General features: G+C 34.8%; 1 protein-coding gene across 4 annotated transcripts in view; it reads right to left on the bottom strand.

Moving 5' to 3' along the window:
• LOC122801123 (guanine nucleotide exchange factor DBS-like) overlaps positions 1-17,037 on the bottom strand; it is a 3,406,519-nt gene that overhangs the window by 366,088 nt on the left and 3,023,394 nt on the right. The gene's annotated exons all lie outside the window — the stretch shown is intronic.

The raw sequence follows: 17,037 nt of genomic DNA, 5'->3' as shown, positions 1-17,037 counted from the left end.
AGTATTTAAAAATAATCCTGCTGGACTTTGACTAAGGGTAGGTAGAGTGTAGACTGAGATTACTAATCCCTTAGAAATATTTATTTGCAGCATCTGATTCCCAGGTTTCTTTTTCACATGAGCAGTTTTCATGACTCTTAAAGATGTGCTCATAAATCTTTCTTCTAGCTTATAAGTATTTTTGATTGCATGAAGCCAGGATATTTTGCAAGTCTGTGAACTTTGGCTAGTAAAAGGTTGGCCATTACTACTCCTTAGGATGTTTGGCAGTCCAACTACTGAACATTTATGCTTTTTTGTCTGGTAGCCTCCACGACCATTAAGCCTCTGTCCTGATGTTCCAAATACTCATTCATTATTCACAGTCAAAGGTCTTGGCTTTATGGATGATACACCTATTCTATTTTACTTCTGCTCATAACCTAGAGGTTAGTGCTGAACAGCTGGCACTGTTACCACCATTCTTAGGGTACTGGACCTATTCCTAGCTCTATGTCCCTCCCATCTATGCAGTCGCCATTATTATGCTGGATGGAGAATACAGAATAGCCTTAAGTATGTACTCTGCCCCTGGCCCATAGGGCCACACCTATGCCATCCTGCTACCTCAAGCCCTGGTATCATTCTTTCTGAGCTTTAGCCTCCCCTGGGGCTCCACAACAAGCACACCCAGCACCCCCCCCCACAAATAGGCATGCCCATCTTCCCTGCTCCTGTTGTCAAGTGTCTGATGAATATCCAGCAACCAATCAAAGTCTAGTCTCCAGGACCACAGTCAAGGTTTTTTTACCTCTGTGTCACATATATAGACAGTTACTGATTTTTTTTTTAAATGTTTTGGATTCTTTCTCAAACTTGTTGAAAGGTATGTTGGAATATTTCTTTAACAGAGCAGTTCCATCCAGCCTTTCATCCAAAACCCCCTTTTCTCATGTTTGCACATGGGGTCTGAGTGTCACTTCAACAATGACAATCATCTAGAGTGAACAGAGCAGATCCAAAAGATAAACTACTTACATCTCTTGGGCCCTGCCTGGGATCTAAAAGTAGTAAGACTCTTAATGCCATAATGTAATTGTTACTGGTGATATACTGACTGGTGCAATAATTTATTAAAAACCTTTGCACTGTATTAATTATCTGATTAACTGTTACACTCAGGTATTAATTATCTGATTAAATGTTACAATCAGGTGCCTTTTTTGTGACTGCCTTGTTTGTCATCATACAAAAGCATATGTTCTCACTTCTGATGGACTGTTTCAACCTTGGATGTTTAACAGTTAGTGATATCACAAGAGTTGGGCCTGCTAATATTTTCATTACACCTTGTTATTTTAGATTCATTATGTTTATGTAAATGGTTTTGACTAGTATAAATAGGAGCTCTCTTATAGAGTTGTACAACTGGTTTAATTCAATATGCAGCTTCACACAATAATTCTTTAATCTTCCATTTCCTACAACAACTTTCTATTCCTTTATCAGCTAGCCTGTTTTCTCATTGTTTTCTTACTGTTGGCTAGTTGTCAGTCTTAGTTTTCAGCTAATATAAAACATGATATTGATCTTTGTGGATCTTTTATAATGTGTAATTGTGTTGTTAGTGATTTATTTGTAGCAATAATGCCCACTTCAAAATTTCCATCTTCTGGCAATGGATATATTCTACTCTATAAATGTTTTTATGTATTCTGATCTGCTAACATGTTTTGACTTGTGCAAATATTTTTTGTTATTAACTATGCTGTGTACCACACCTCTGTCATTAAGAATTTTTTATATGATGTTTTGAATTGTAATTGTCCCTCCTTGTTGGCATTTATGCTTTGGATTTATGATTGCATGTACATGTATATCTGTCTGTGTCTCTCTCTCTCTATCAATATCTATCAGTCTATGTATATTTATTTATTTTATTTATTTTACATTTGTTAACCGGGGGTGTCTGACTGAGCCGAAAAGGCCCTTTTTCAGCAGAGGCCCGGGGAGAAAAGCTCCACAAAGAAAAATTACAGACACATTTAGTTATTTAGACATAATCAGTATACACACAAATTACAAGAGACATGTTTTTACAGTGGCATGCGGCACAAACAGTTACAGTGGAGAGAACAATCAAAAAAGATATTAATTTTAAAAATAAAGGTAAGTAATAGATTTGTGGTGTAAGGCTGAACTTTGTAATGTAGGTAGAATACATACATAGTACACAGGTACAGTACATACATTGTAGATTAGCCAGTGTTTGTGAGTAAGATTGAAAAACTATTATAAATTGCTCTAGATTTAGTATGCATATGTTATCCGCTTTCACTAGCCTGGGGAGCAATCATGGCACTGCCAACTTTGCTTGAGATGTTGCCTGATGAGGTCTTTAAAGGATGCTTTGGATGATGTGTTTTGAATGCTAGTATATGTCTGTCTATCTATCTATACTCAGTTTGGATGAATGTCATTATAGTCAATATCTGTTTAGTTGACACAACTTAGTAGACTTTACAGATGGCTGACTCCTGTGTGAGACTGCTACATCACTGGGGTTGGGGAATATGTCCTTTCACTAGTATTGTACAGTCTCGGAGATAGTATATATAATTTGCAGGACCGGTACTCCACATGGGGGATGCACACCACAGCTTGCTTCCCTGCAGAAATATATATATATTTTTTTAGTTTTAATTTTGTTTGCACCAAAGTCTGTGCTTGGCGTATTTTCAACGTTTCATGGTTGATATTAAACACATTGGCATTTAGGTCTGTCGATTTTTTTTCTGTAGACACACACACACACACACACACACACACACACACATATATATGTGTGTGTATATATATATATATATATATATATATATATATATATATATATATATATATGGATTCAGTCTATAATCTCGAAATATTGAAATATCGAATTTCCGTATTTCGAGACCATAAAGTCGAGTACTCAGAATAATGAAAGTGCATAACCGCAAATCTGGTTATGGTTTAACGCTACGTGACGTGGAATGTATTGTGTGGATGGTGTCCAGTTTAGTGTGTGGATTTAGGTGGAATTTAGGGTAAGTGACTATTTTGTAAGGGTTTTGGATAGGTGTTTGAGTGTATGTGAGTGTGTTTGGAAGTTGTATGTGTGGGTTAGGATAGACAGGTAAAAGTATGAGTGTTTAACTGTTGAATGTGGTGGTGTTTGTATATATCTGATGTATGTGTACGAGGGAATATCGAATGTCTGGTTGTGAGTTTGCTGTCTTTTTCTGTTTGGTGTGATCTCAGAGGTAGAATATTTAAGTAGCGGGGGTGTGGGGTGCACAGCCTCCCACATAGAGGTTGCAGGGGGGCTTCTTTGTAGTGTAGGTTTGTTAATTTGTGTTTTTATGTTTGTGTGTGTGTGTGTGTGTGTTTTTTTTGGTAGTGTGGCGTATGTATAGTGTGGTGTATGGTGTGTTTAACTTCGCGATTTTTACTTTCGCGGTTTTGGGGTTTCGGTATTCTGCAGATTTGACTTTATAGTCTCGATATACTGAAATTCGATGTTTCAGTATTTCGAGATTATAAAGTGAATCCATCTTTAATGGGACACAATGCAAGACATAGATCTCCTGTCAGGAGCCTATAACAGACAGTATAGGATAGGGCCACAAGCTTTACACTGTAGCTAAAGGTGTGGAGACCAATAATATTTACAATTATGAACCTTTGGGCTCTTCCTAGCTGTCCTAGATGTTTGGCTAAGCACATGTGAAAGTGACATTGCACTCCATAAATGGTCCCTGAGTATGGAGGGATAATAATTTCTTTGGAAATGGATTTTAACATATTTTTATCATATATTTCTGCTTTGCAGGTTCTTAGGTTCATAGATACTTACTAGACTATAGATCTGTGTGGATCGTAAGAAGCCTAGTGTTACATACCAATAGCTCTTACATTTTGTATACAACTAACACAGAAATAGGCCAAACAAGGATATTTTGGGCCATTTATATGTTTCTCCTGGCATGAGTAAATTTATGATCACCAATTCATTCATCAAAATGATTTTTGTATAGAGTAAGAAAAGTACATTGCTTTATGTTGTGTGAAAGATGGTTCCACAGAAGTGGTATTCTCTGTGATACAAACCTATCCCTCCAATAAGTTCATCTTATTTTGCAGAATAAAACTGAGATCTCTTGAGCAGTTGTTTATGATACCTTTAAACTCTCTATGTGTAATAGTGGGTCTACTTCAAAACAATGAAGGATCACATTACCAAAAACAAAATCACTGAGAACGACCAGAATGCCAAAGAATTTCACAGGATAAGTATCTGGTTGGCCACCATCTAACAATGAAACACACAGCACTACCTCAAACCCACCCTGGTGGGTTGCTATCCCCTGCATACCACCCTAACTAAATATACCAATTCCGGGATTGCACTACAGTGGGGAAAAGGGCAAATTTCCTCTTGTTAGCCACCTGGTTACTTACCCTGTGATATCCTATGGCATTCTGGTTGTTTATGAAAGTCCGGTTTCTGTGATGTTGTCTCAGTGATGTCATCTTCAGTAATGTGGTCTTTCGTTGTTTTGAAGTAGACCCGTAATAATACAGTCAGAACAGTGTCTGTTGAAGCTCAAGGCGCAATGCAGGAGCAGCCTCTCAGCAACCTGTATGATCCTGAGAAGGACAAGGCCTTGAGATGGTCTACAGAGTTTTTACAACTTAGGCTCTTGATTTTTTAGTGAGAAAGTGCACATTGCAGCTTCAAAAAGTGTTTTGACCTGTACATACCCAAAGGGGCATTATACTCAATGACTGGACTAATGAGTTCTGGGTACAGTAGAATGATTACGTATTTGGATCTGGACACAATACCTTTACATATTAACTGTGGAATTACAACAGTGGGTATGTGGTGATCAAAGGATAGTTCATTACTGACATAGGTTTCCAGATCCCTAACTATGGGACCCATTTTCAAATGTGTTGCGAGTGTGATACTTTATTTTCCAACTCAACACACCTTCCTTGGTGTTGTGAGATTTCTTGCATCCTTTTATACTTGTGAACACTTTATAAAGATAAATATCATATTCTCTTAATGCTTCCCTCTTTGTTTTTTCCAGAATAGCAACTTTATGTTTTTTAAACACCCTTGTTAAGCCAATAATAGCTGGGTGCCGAGAAGCAAAAAAAAAAAAAAAAGACTGCAAACACAATAGAAAGGTGAATCTCGAAAATCATTCTTCAACTTCAAACCCAAAACTCTGAGATCACCATATCTGGGAGAAAAGGGAATATTCAGAGAAATAGCATCTCAGACTTAATATATTTAAGTCTGATCTTTCAGCCATTTAATCTCTGTATTTTGGGACTCAGTCTAGCAGATCTTAACATTTCAAATGGTTACCGCTAAGAATATATTTACATCATAGATACCACACTTGTTTAACAAACTACATCATTTCAATAAAAACATGGACAAATAGTCTTGCTACAATATCAAAGTCCTGATTAAACATATTTACATCTCAGTCTTAGTCCTTTTACATTTCTTTTGGATTCAGGACTTGTATCCTATAGCAGTTAAACAAACCTTTTTTTTCAATTCTTCAAAGACTTAGACACAGTCAATACTCATTTTGCAATCAGTTTATACAGTTTGGGACAATAGTTATGGTTACATAGATAAATACATTCCTCCTATTTTATTGCAAATATCATAACAGCACACTCACACATCCTTTATTCAAATAGCTGAATTACATGAAATATAATAGTATTATAATCCTTAACAGTATTTACAATATCTATGTGTGATTATCACTAAAACTTAATTCTTAACATCTAAGTAGACCTTTCTGTAGATTCTTCTGTCACTTGTCATTCTGTTAACATCAACTCAACAGCACACAATTCAAACACATTGAATAAATTATGTTTATGAACAGTAATAGCATCCCAAGATATTGTTTCATTTGCAATGCTCTTCTTTGTAAGTGCTAAGAAAAATAAGTCTGCACAGAAATACGACAATACCGAAAGAGTATAAATTCCCCTTACATCACTCAACAATCATTATCCCGGAACCATGTATCCTCCCAATCTTTATATATTATTCTGTCCTAGCTTCAAATTACGTCTCATGCATCTTTTATATCTATGCATCAGTCTGTACAGCTATATATCTATATATATAAATATGTATATCTATATCTATATAGCTACATATCTATGTATAAATATGTATGTCTATACCTGTATAGCTACATACCTGTGTATAAATATGTATGTCTATACCTGTATAGCTTTATATCTATGTATAAATATGTATGTCTATATCTGTATAGCTACATATCTATGTACAAATATGTATGTCTATATCTGTATAGCTTTATATCTATGTATAAATATGTATGTCTATATCTGTATAGCTACATACCTGTGTATAAATATGTATGTCTATACCTGTATAGCTTTATATCTATGTATAAATATGTATGTCTATATCTGTATAGCTACATATTTATGTATAAATATGTATATCTATATCTGTATAGCTACATATCTATGTATAAATAAGTATGTCTACACCTGTATAGCTATATATCCATGTATAAATATGTATATTTATATCTGGATAGCTACATATTTATGTATAAATATGTATATCTATTTCTGTATAGCTACATATCTATGTATAAATAAGTATGTCTACACATGTATAGCTATATATCCATGTATAAATATGTATATTTATATCTGGATAGCTACATATTTATGTATAAATATGTATATCTATAGCTGGATAGCTGCATATCTATGTATATCTATATCTGTATAGCTACATATCTATGTATAAATATGTATGTCTATATCTGCATAGCTTTATATCTATGTATAAATATGTATGTCTATATCTGTATAGCTACATACCTGTGTATAAATATGTATGTCTATACCTGTATAGCTTTATATCTATGTATAAATATGTATGTCTATATCTGTATAGCTACATATCTATGTACAAATATGTATGTCTATGCCTATATAGTTAGATATATATCAATATGTATAGCTATATCTGTATAGCTACATATCTATGTATAAATATGTATGTCTTTACCTGTATAGCTATATATGTATACATATGTATATCTATATCTGTATAGCTACATATCTATGTACAGATATGTATGTCTGTACCTGCAGAGCTACATATCTATGTATAAATATGTATATCTATATCTGTATAGCTTCATATCTATGTATAAATATGTATGTCTATATCTGTATAATTACATTTCTATGTATACATATGTACATTTATATCTGTAGAGCTATAGATTTATGTATAAATATGTATATCTATATCTGTACAGCTACATATATATGTATAACTATATATATCTATATCTGTATAGCTACATATATATGTATAAATATGTATATCTATACCTGTATAGCTACATATCTATGCATAAATATGTATATTTATATCTGTATAGCTACATATTTATGTATAAATATGTATATCTATATCTGTAGAGCTACATATCTATGTATAAATAAGTATGTCTACACCTGTATAGCTATATATCCATGTATAAATATGTATATTTATATCTGGATAGCTACATATTTATGTATAAATATGTATATCTATATCTGTATAGCTACATATCTATGTATAAATAAGTATGTCTACACCTGTATAGCTATATATCCATGTATAAATATGTATATTTATATCTGGATAGCTACATATTTATGTATAAATATGTATATCTATAGCTGGATAGCTGCATATCTATGTATAAATATGTATGTCTATATCTGTATAGCTACATACCTGTGTATAAATATGTATGTCTATACCTGTATAGCTTTATATCTATGTATAAATATGTATGTCTATATCTGTATAGCTACATATCTATGTACAAATATGTATGTCTATACCTATATAGTTAGATATATATCAATATGTATAGCTATATCTGTATAGCTACATATCTATGTATAAATATGTATGTCTTTACCTGTATAGCTATATATGTATACATATGTATATCTATATCTGTATAGCTACATATCTATGTACAGATATGTATGTCTGTACCTGCAGAGCTACATATCTATGTATAAATATGTATATCTATATCTGTATAGCTACATATCTATGTATAAATATGTATGTCTATACCTGTATAGCTACATACCTGTGTATAAATATGTATGTCTATACCTGTATAGCTTTATATCTATGTATAAATATGTATGTCTATATCTGTATAGCTACACATCTATGTACAGATATGTATGTCTGTACCTGCAGAGCTACATATCTATGTGTAAATATGTATATCTATATCTGTATAGCTACATATCTATGTATAAATATGTATGTCTATACCTGTATAGCTACATACCTGTGTATAAATATGTATGTCTATACCTATATAGCTTTATATCTATGTATAAATATGTATGTCTATACCTGTATGGCTATATATCTGTGTATAAATATGCATATCTATATGTGTATAGCTACATATCTATGTATAAATATGTATGTCATTACCTGTATAGCTATATATCTATGTATAAATATGTATCTAGCTATATATCTATGTATAAATATGTATATCTATATCTGTATAGCTACATACCTATGTATAAATATGCATGTCTATACCTGTATAGCTCTATATCTATGTATAAATATGTATGCCTATATCTGTATAGCTACATATCTATGTACAAATATGTATGTCTATACCTACATAGTTAGATATATATCAATATGTATAGCTATATCTGTATAGCTACATATCTATGTATAAATATGTATGTCTTTACCTGTATAGCTATATATGTATACATATGTATATCTATATCTCTATAGCTACATATCTATGTATAAATATGTATGTCTATATCTGTATAATTACATTTCTATGTATACATATGTACATTTATATCTGTAGAGCTATAGATTTATGTATAAATATGTATATCTATATCTGTACAGCTACATATATATGTATAACTATGTATATCTATATCTATATAGCTACATATCTATGTATAAATATGTATATCTATACCTGTATAGCTACATATCTATGTATAAATATGTATATTTATATCTGTATAGCTACATATCTATGTATAAATATGTATATTTATATCTGTATAGCTACATATTTATGTATAAATATGTATATCTATATCTGTATAGCTACATATCTATGTATAAATAAGTATGTCTACACCTGTATAGCTATATATCCATGTATAAATATGTATATTTATATCTGTATAGCTACATATCTATGTATAAATATGTATATCTATAGCTGGATAGCTGCATATCTATGTATAAATATGTATGTCTAGATCTGTATAGCTACATACCTGTGTATAAATATGTATGTGTATACCTGTATAGCTACATATGTATGTATCAATATGTATGTGTATACCTGTATAGCTACATATCTATGTATAAATATGTATATCTATATCTGTACAGCTACATATATATGTATAACTATGTATATCTATATCTGTATAGCTACATATCTATGTATAAATATGTATATCTATATCTGTATAGCTACATATCTATGTATAAATATGTATATCTATACCTGTATAGCTACATATCTATGTATAAATATGTATATTTATATCTGTATAGCTACATATTTATGTATAAATATGTATATCTATATCTGTATAGCTACATATCTATGTATAAATAAGTATGTCTACACCTGTATAGCTATATATCCATGTATAAATATGTATATTTATATCTGTATAGCTACATATCTATGTATAAATATGTATATCTATATCTGTATAGCTACATATCTATGTATAAATAAGTATGTCTACACCTGTATAGCTATATATCCATGTATAAATATGTATATTTATATCTGGATAGCTACATATTTATGTATAAATATGTATATCTATAGCTGGATAGCTGCATATCTATGTATAAATATGTATGTCTATATTTGTATAGCTACATACCTGTGTATAAATATGTATGTCTATACCTGTATAGCTTTATATCTATGTATAAATATGTATGTCTATATCTGTATAGCTACATATCTATGTATAAATAAGTATGTCTACACCTGTATAGCTATATATCCATGTATAAATATGTATATTTATATCTGGATAGCTACATATGTATGTATAAATATGTATATCTATATCTGTATAGCTACATATCTATGTATAAATAAGTATGTCTACACCTGTATAGCTATATATCCATGTATAAATATGTATATTTATATCTGGATAGCTACATATTTATGTATAAATATGTATATCTATAGCTGGATAGCTGCATATCTATGCATATCTATATCTGTATAGCTACATATCTATGTATAAATATGTATGTCTATACCTGTATAGCTTCATATCTATGTATAAATATGCATATTTATATCTGTACAGCTATAAAGAGGGACAGTTAACATGCTGACAGTTCAGCATGTTAACAGAGATAATTAGGTTGGTGTAAGGGGTAAGAGTGGGCTCGTGCACGTGCTGGCAGCTTAGGGTTAGGGTAAGGGTTAGAGGATAACGTTCGTGCTGTGGGTGATTTTCTGTGTGTGTTTATGTGTCTAAGCCTGTTTTGTGCAGGGGAAGTATTACAGAAAGGGCTTTTCTTAGGTAAGTTGTTAGGTTAGGACAGGGTTAAGTTTAGTATTATGGTTAGAACAAATTAGTAAGCTGGTGCAGGAAGCAAAGCCCTTGCCCGTAACCCAGAAATTTACCTTAGGAAAAACTTTTCCATACACTACTGCTATTCAAGCAATTTTATTTTTTATTTATTTATTTTACATTTGTTGACCAGGCTAGTCTGGATGGATATATGTCCATTTTCAGTAGAGGCCCGGGGAGATAAGCTGCAAGACATAAACAGGAAAACAACAACAAATAATAATAAAATAACAACCACAGTGATATATACAATGCATATTACAGGTTACCAAGAAATTTTCAGTGAGGGCAAAAATAATAGTGTAAAATGCAGGTGCAATATAACATACAGTTAAAATGAATGAAAAAGAAATAAATTAAGGAAGACAGGGTATTGTGTAGTACTATAAATAAAGAGAGTTAACTCTAAAATAAGTAAGCACAGAGGTTGTCAATAATGAATTCAGAGGGAGATGGTATTTATAGTTAAAAAAGGAAGGTCTAGAAGTTCATGAGATGTATGGGGTAGGTAGAGCCAAGCTTGAAGGGACAGATGATTAGTCTGGTTTAGTACAAGGGCATAACCAGTGTGTTCTGAGGAAAAGTTTTAGTCTGTTTTTGAAGAGTCATAAAGAGGCAAGTGAGGAAAGGTCACTGGGGAGAAGATTCCAGGATTTTCCAACAGTATTGAAGAAGAGAGAATTGCCAGCCCTCTTGTTAGGTTTAGAGGTATGTACAAGAAGTTTGTGAGAAGAACGTAAGGACTTCAGATTTTTATAGAGGGTGATGAGGGTAGATAGTATAGCAGTACAGGAAGGTTTATAAAGAGTCTTATGGGCAATGGTTAGTTGGTGGAATTTAATCAGGTTTAGCTGCTTTATGTTAATGCAATGGTGGGTTCTAAATGGGTTGCCTGTAGCGAATCTGGCTATGTTATTGTAGGACATTTCCAGTTTGCTAAGGTTATTTTTAGAAAGGTTAGTAAAAATGAGTGAGGCATAGAGGAATGTAGAGATTAGATGAGTGTGAGCTACAGTTGCTTTGGCTGTAGGTGAAATGATGAGTTTAATCTTATAGAGAGAGCCAAGTTTTGTGTTGACAGTTTTTATAGTATTGTTGATATGGGTGTCAAAGTTCAGATTATTGTCTATGGTGATGCCAAGTAGTTTGGTGGTTGGGTCTGGTGATATAATGGTACCATTGGTGGATGTAACTGTGAAATTAAAAGCAGAGGACTTGTGAGTAGGATTGAAGAGGAGGAGTTTAGTTTTATTGGGGTTCAAGAGAAGGCAAGGCTGTGTGAACCATTGTTCAAGTGTGTTAAATACCTTCTGGGTAAGAGAGTGAAGTTCAGAGGTGGATGTGGCTGAGCATATCAGTGTGGAGTCATCAGCATATTGTATGCATGTGGCCTGGGGGATGGCTAGATGGAGGCCATTAGTAAATATGGTGAAGAGGAGAGGTCCTAGGATGGACCCTTGAGGGACACCAAGGGTAATGGGCAGGAGTGTGGACTGAGTATTGTACCATAGTACAGCATGCTGTCTTTTATCTAGGTAGGACTGGAACAATTTTATGGAAAGTGCATCTAATGACAGGGATTTGAGTATTTTTGTGAGAATCTGGTGATTTACCATGTCAAATGCTTTAGACAGGTCAATAAATAGTGCAGAGGAAAGATAATTAATGTTGCGGTTTTTGTTAATGCAATCAGTAAAGGAAAGGAGGGCAGTGGTAGTGCTGTGTGAAGGTCTGAAACCATGTTGACAACTGGAAAGTAAGTTATTTTGGATTAAGTGGTTGAGTAATTGCCTATGGATACATTTCTCCATGATCTTTGCCAAAGGAGAAAGGAGGGCAATGGGGCGGTAGTTTGAGAGTTCAGAGTGTCCACCTTTATGGAGGGGGATAATATGGGATATTTTCCATATGCCAGGGATGTGACCTTCGCTAATAGTTCTGTTGATCAGAATGGAAATGGGATAGGTGATATCTTTGGCTGATAGTTGTAGATATTCAGCAGGTAGTTGGTCTGCTGAGGGAGAGCATGGTTTTAATTTTTGTATAAGGGTTAGGATGTATGTTGTTGGGACAGGTTGGTATTGAAAAGTAGGGGGTGGGGTTGAGTTACAGGAAGGTAAAGTAAAGCTATTAGGTGATAGCTGTCTAGCTAGTCTTTGGATAGCATTAGTAAAAAAAGGTATTAAAGGTATTGGCTGCATGCAAGGGATCTTTGTGGTCTATATTTTGATGGTATGGTGTAGATGATTGACCTGGATGGAGTAATTGGTTAATGCTAGCCCAGAATTTTTGTGGGTTGTTATGGTTAGCTTGTTGAAATTGTAGGTAGTAGTTTCTTTTATCAGAGAGTATAGCTTTCTTGGTGTCATTTCGTAACTGTCTAAAGGTTTGTTGGTCTACAGGATTTTTAGTCATTCTCCATTTGGACCAATGTTTATTTCTGAGTTGGAGTTTGTGTTTGGTTTCTTTTGAGAGCCATGGGGATGAATTGGTTTTGATTCTAATTAGTCAGGTTGGAGCATGGTGGTTAAGAATGGCAAGGAAGTTAGAGTTAAAGTATTTAACGGCTTCTTCTAAAGGGAGGTGTTTTAAGGGAGACCAATTGCATGCACTTAGTTCCATTTGGAATAGTTTAGGGTTAAAGTTCTTTTTGGATCTGACATTTCTGATAGAGGTTGGAATGGGAGTACTGGCTTTATGCCTGATTATGCAGGTCAGTGAGTGGTCACTTATATCATCAGGGAGTGTTCCAGAATCATAAATGTGAGGATGTTTGTTTATGAGGATCCAGTCTAATATGGTTTCTTTCTTGTTAGCTTTATTTATCCTGGAGGGGGGAGGTAATGGTTTGTGAAAAAACATATAGGTTAATGTGGGTGATAGGGAGGTTGCTACAATAGCAGTTCCAATCAATGTTTATATCACCCAGGATTATGGTTTCTTGGGGCAGGTGTTGGGATAGCCAGGAAAGGATATTTTCCATGGTGGCAATGTTATTACCGGGAGGTAGATAGGTACAGAAAATATAGATGGATTTGGCATTGTTAAGTTGAAGTTTGGAGATGAGAATTTCTCCATTGAAATCTAGAGGTAGTTTACAGTCATATGTGGTTAACTGTAAGCCAGATTTAAATAGAATAGCAACCCCTGCACCCTTCTTGGGAACTCGGTCAAGTCTGAGGATATTATATCCAGGTGGGATGATTTTGTTGTCTTTGGTTACAGGTTTTAGCCATGTTTCAGTTAAGCTGAGAATGTCAAAGGAGTAGATTTGTAACAGAGTATGGAGTTGAGTTACTTTGTTGCTAATGCTACATATATTAAGATGAGCTACTAGGAGGGAGTTAGGTGGTTTAGTAAGGGAATGAGTAGGAGATTGATTAAGGTGATGGAGAGTGGTAGGAGTTGTTGTTGGGCCTGGGTTAGGGTGGATGTCACCATCCTTTAATGAGAGGAGTAGTCTTAGATAGCTTGGGTTAGGGAATCTGCTGTATAGAAGTAGACCTTTCCTGAAATTTAGGGTGTTGTATTTAATGTGTAGTATTCTATGATACTTTGCAAGTAGGTAGTTGGGTGAAGATGTTATATTTGCATGGATAGAGAGGACAGGTAGGGATGGAGAGTTGGTGTGTTTATTAGGGAAGTGAGGGTGTGGATATAGTCGGTGTTCATAGGAGATGAGTAAGTAGGCAAGGATTAGAGGATGTAATAGTAAAAGGATGAATAAAAGTAGGAAATATAGTGGGGTGGGTGGTTTATACATTGGAAGGATAAATTATAGGATGTCTGTATGTAGGTATGGAAGTATAAAGGGTGAGGATGGGGGAAAGGAGGAGGGTGTGGTAAGAAGGAAGGGGAGTTTTGAGAGAAGGCCGGTATGAGAGAAGAAGGCCAATGGTAAAGTGTATGGGGAGATATGGGAAGAGGAAGTGGTGTGGTTATAGAATAGAAGAGTAGGACCCCTGGGGGTGTGTAGGAATTGGGGGGTAGGGAGGGGAGCGGACTGAGCCTGCAGGGCGAATGGAGCGGGTAGAGACAGATGTCGAAGCAGTTAGAGAGGAAACAATCAGCAAAACTGACTCCAAAAGGTAAGTTGGAAAGTCAGATGAGGGTAAAGGACAGTGAGGCGTGAGCCTAGAAAAGGTGGTTGTAGACAGTAGTAGTAAAGGGTAAAGTGAGAGGACTAAATATCAATTCAGGGACTACAGGAGGAATTAAGGTACGAGGCTAGGCAATGGATGGATAAGAAGGAGATGTGGCTGGGATAAGGCTGCCACCTAGTGGACAAGTCTATTATTGCAGGCTGATATGAGAGGGAGTTAGTTGGAGTACAACAATAGAGGATGGGGGAGAGAGGGTGTTAAGGTACAGAAGAGGGGGGTAGAGGCTGCTGGCTGTCCTAGCTCAGGTTGTGCTCTAACACCTGTAGTAGTGGTACAGTAGTAGAAAGTCTTTCTGGCAGGAATTACTCAACAGACATACTTTTCTGGTATCCTTGAGAGAGGGATTGTATGGAAGTTATGCTGTGAGGTGAACCCCTTGTATTTGGAGAGGGTCCTACAGACTAGTGCTGGAAGAACATGTAGAGCAGAGTAACACAGGGGTTAGACGCTGGGAGGGGAGCAGACAGCAGCCAAGGCTTATCCCGATTTCTCAAGATCCCATGACCCATGATATTGTTATGGTTTAGGAGTGTTTGTTTTATTGAATTTCACTGAGATCTTACTATAAAATGATCAGAGAAGTAGAGCATTTTTTATGATGTATTTACTCTGGGTGTACATGTTTTTTTTGATATTTTGATGAGTCGACATTATGAACTAGCAGTCTTTTTAAGCTGACATTTTGAGTGTCTCTATCTGGTAGTTGACAATGAGAATTAAGGCTGTGAAATATAGTTTCTGAGTTACTGGTTAACAAATGGGTATTATTATTAACTGTAATTATATATATATATATATGTGTGTGTGTGTGTGTGTGTGTGTGTGTGTGTGTGTGTGTGTGTGTGTATGCATACATATATACCTCAAGCACCTGAACTATCAAAAGTTCCACTTAAACATCAAAAAATATATGGAAGCTAAAAGAGTAAAATAAATAAGTCAAAACTTAAAAAAAGTTGTTTTGCAGGGGAGTCCCATAGTATCCACCACAGTCTTGCAACTTATTTATACCAACTCTGAGATTGCACTACATTGGAGAACGAGCAAATTCCCAAGCCACAATGTACCTAAATTTTGCACAACCAAATACCAGCACAGTTTGAAAAATGAATTTTTGAACAATTTTGCTGGTATCTCAAATGCTAGACCTTTTGATACTTTTAGTGCTTGACAGGAACCTATGTTTACTACTTCTTATTCAAAATCGTCTAACCTCCACAAATGGACAGACACACTGTTTCCTTACCAGCTACACCATCACAGCTTCAAACTGAAACTTGCTGCTCCTTCAGTCAGTAACTAAAACTGAAAAGTAACCATAAAATCACCTTGAGAACAAGACTGGAACTGGCCAAACAAAGAATCTTTATCTTCACCTCACTTACAAAAACTCTATATCTCTGAGAAGCACCTTAGAAGCTTCATATATCAGCATATAAATAATGCATTCTATAGTGATCCATTCATTACAACCAAATTATAATAGCACGCCTATCACACATGTAAACTATCTTCAGACTTGTGCTAGGACAGGCCATCAGAAGAACCAACAAGTGATGCATTCCAATAATTTTATTTTAATACACCATCATTTAATCTCTTGTTGAAGGCGAACAACATCCATTATTTAATATTTCAGTTTTTACCTGCATCCTGCTGTCAGTTGATGTCTGACCATGTAGCTGTCCACAACATTGTGACTAAAGCATGATGGTGCTGTCAGGGAGGATGGGCATGCTTGTTATGGGGTGGAAGGACCTTGCTGGATGTTAGTCTGCTCGAAATCTGGTGGAGACCACAACTCAAAGAGATGACAGGTTCAGGGATAGGAGGACAGAGCAAGATGTGCCCTGCCATGGACCTGGGCGGAACATGCACTCAGGTTATTCCATATGGCCCACCCAAGCCAATTTAACTATGATGGGAGCACATGGGAGTGACTGACTTAGCGGTAACAGAAAAAAAAAACAAAAAAAAAACTAAGCTGCAATATGACCACTCCTTGTTTGGCTCATCTCATTCTGCACCTCTGGCAGGTGAATACCCTAACAGTCTGTGCACATTGGGTCTCCGTGTGCAGAATCCCTTTTTTAGGGGTCTAAACCATGGTATGAGTCCC

The sequence above is a fragment of the Protopterus annectens genome, chromosome 4.part1 (genome assembly GCF_019279795.1).
Source record: "Protopterus annectens isolate FY-2018-M chromosome 4.part1, PAN1.0, whole genome shotgun sequence".
Taxonomy (NCBI): domain Eukaryota; kingdom Metazoa; phylum Chordata; order Ceratodontiformes; family Protopteridae; genus Protopterus; species Protopterus annectens.
The sequence above is the reverse complement of the archived record's forward strand: the minus strand, read 5'-3'. Positions and strand labels throughout refer to the sequence as shown.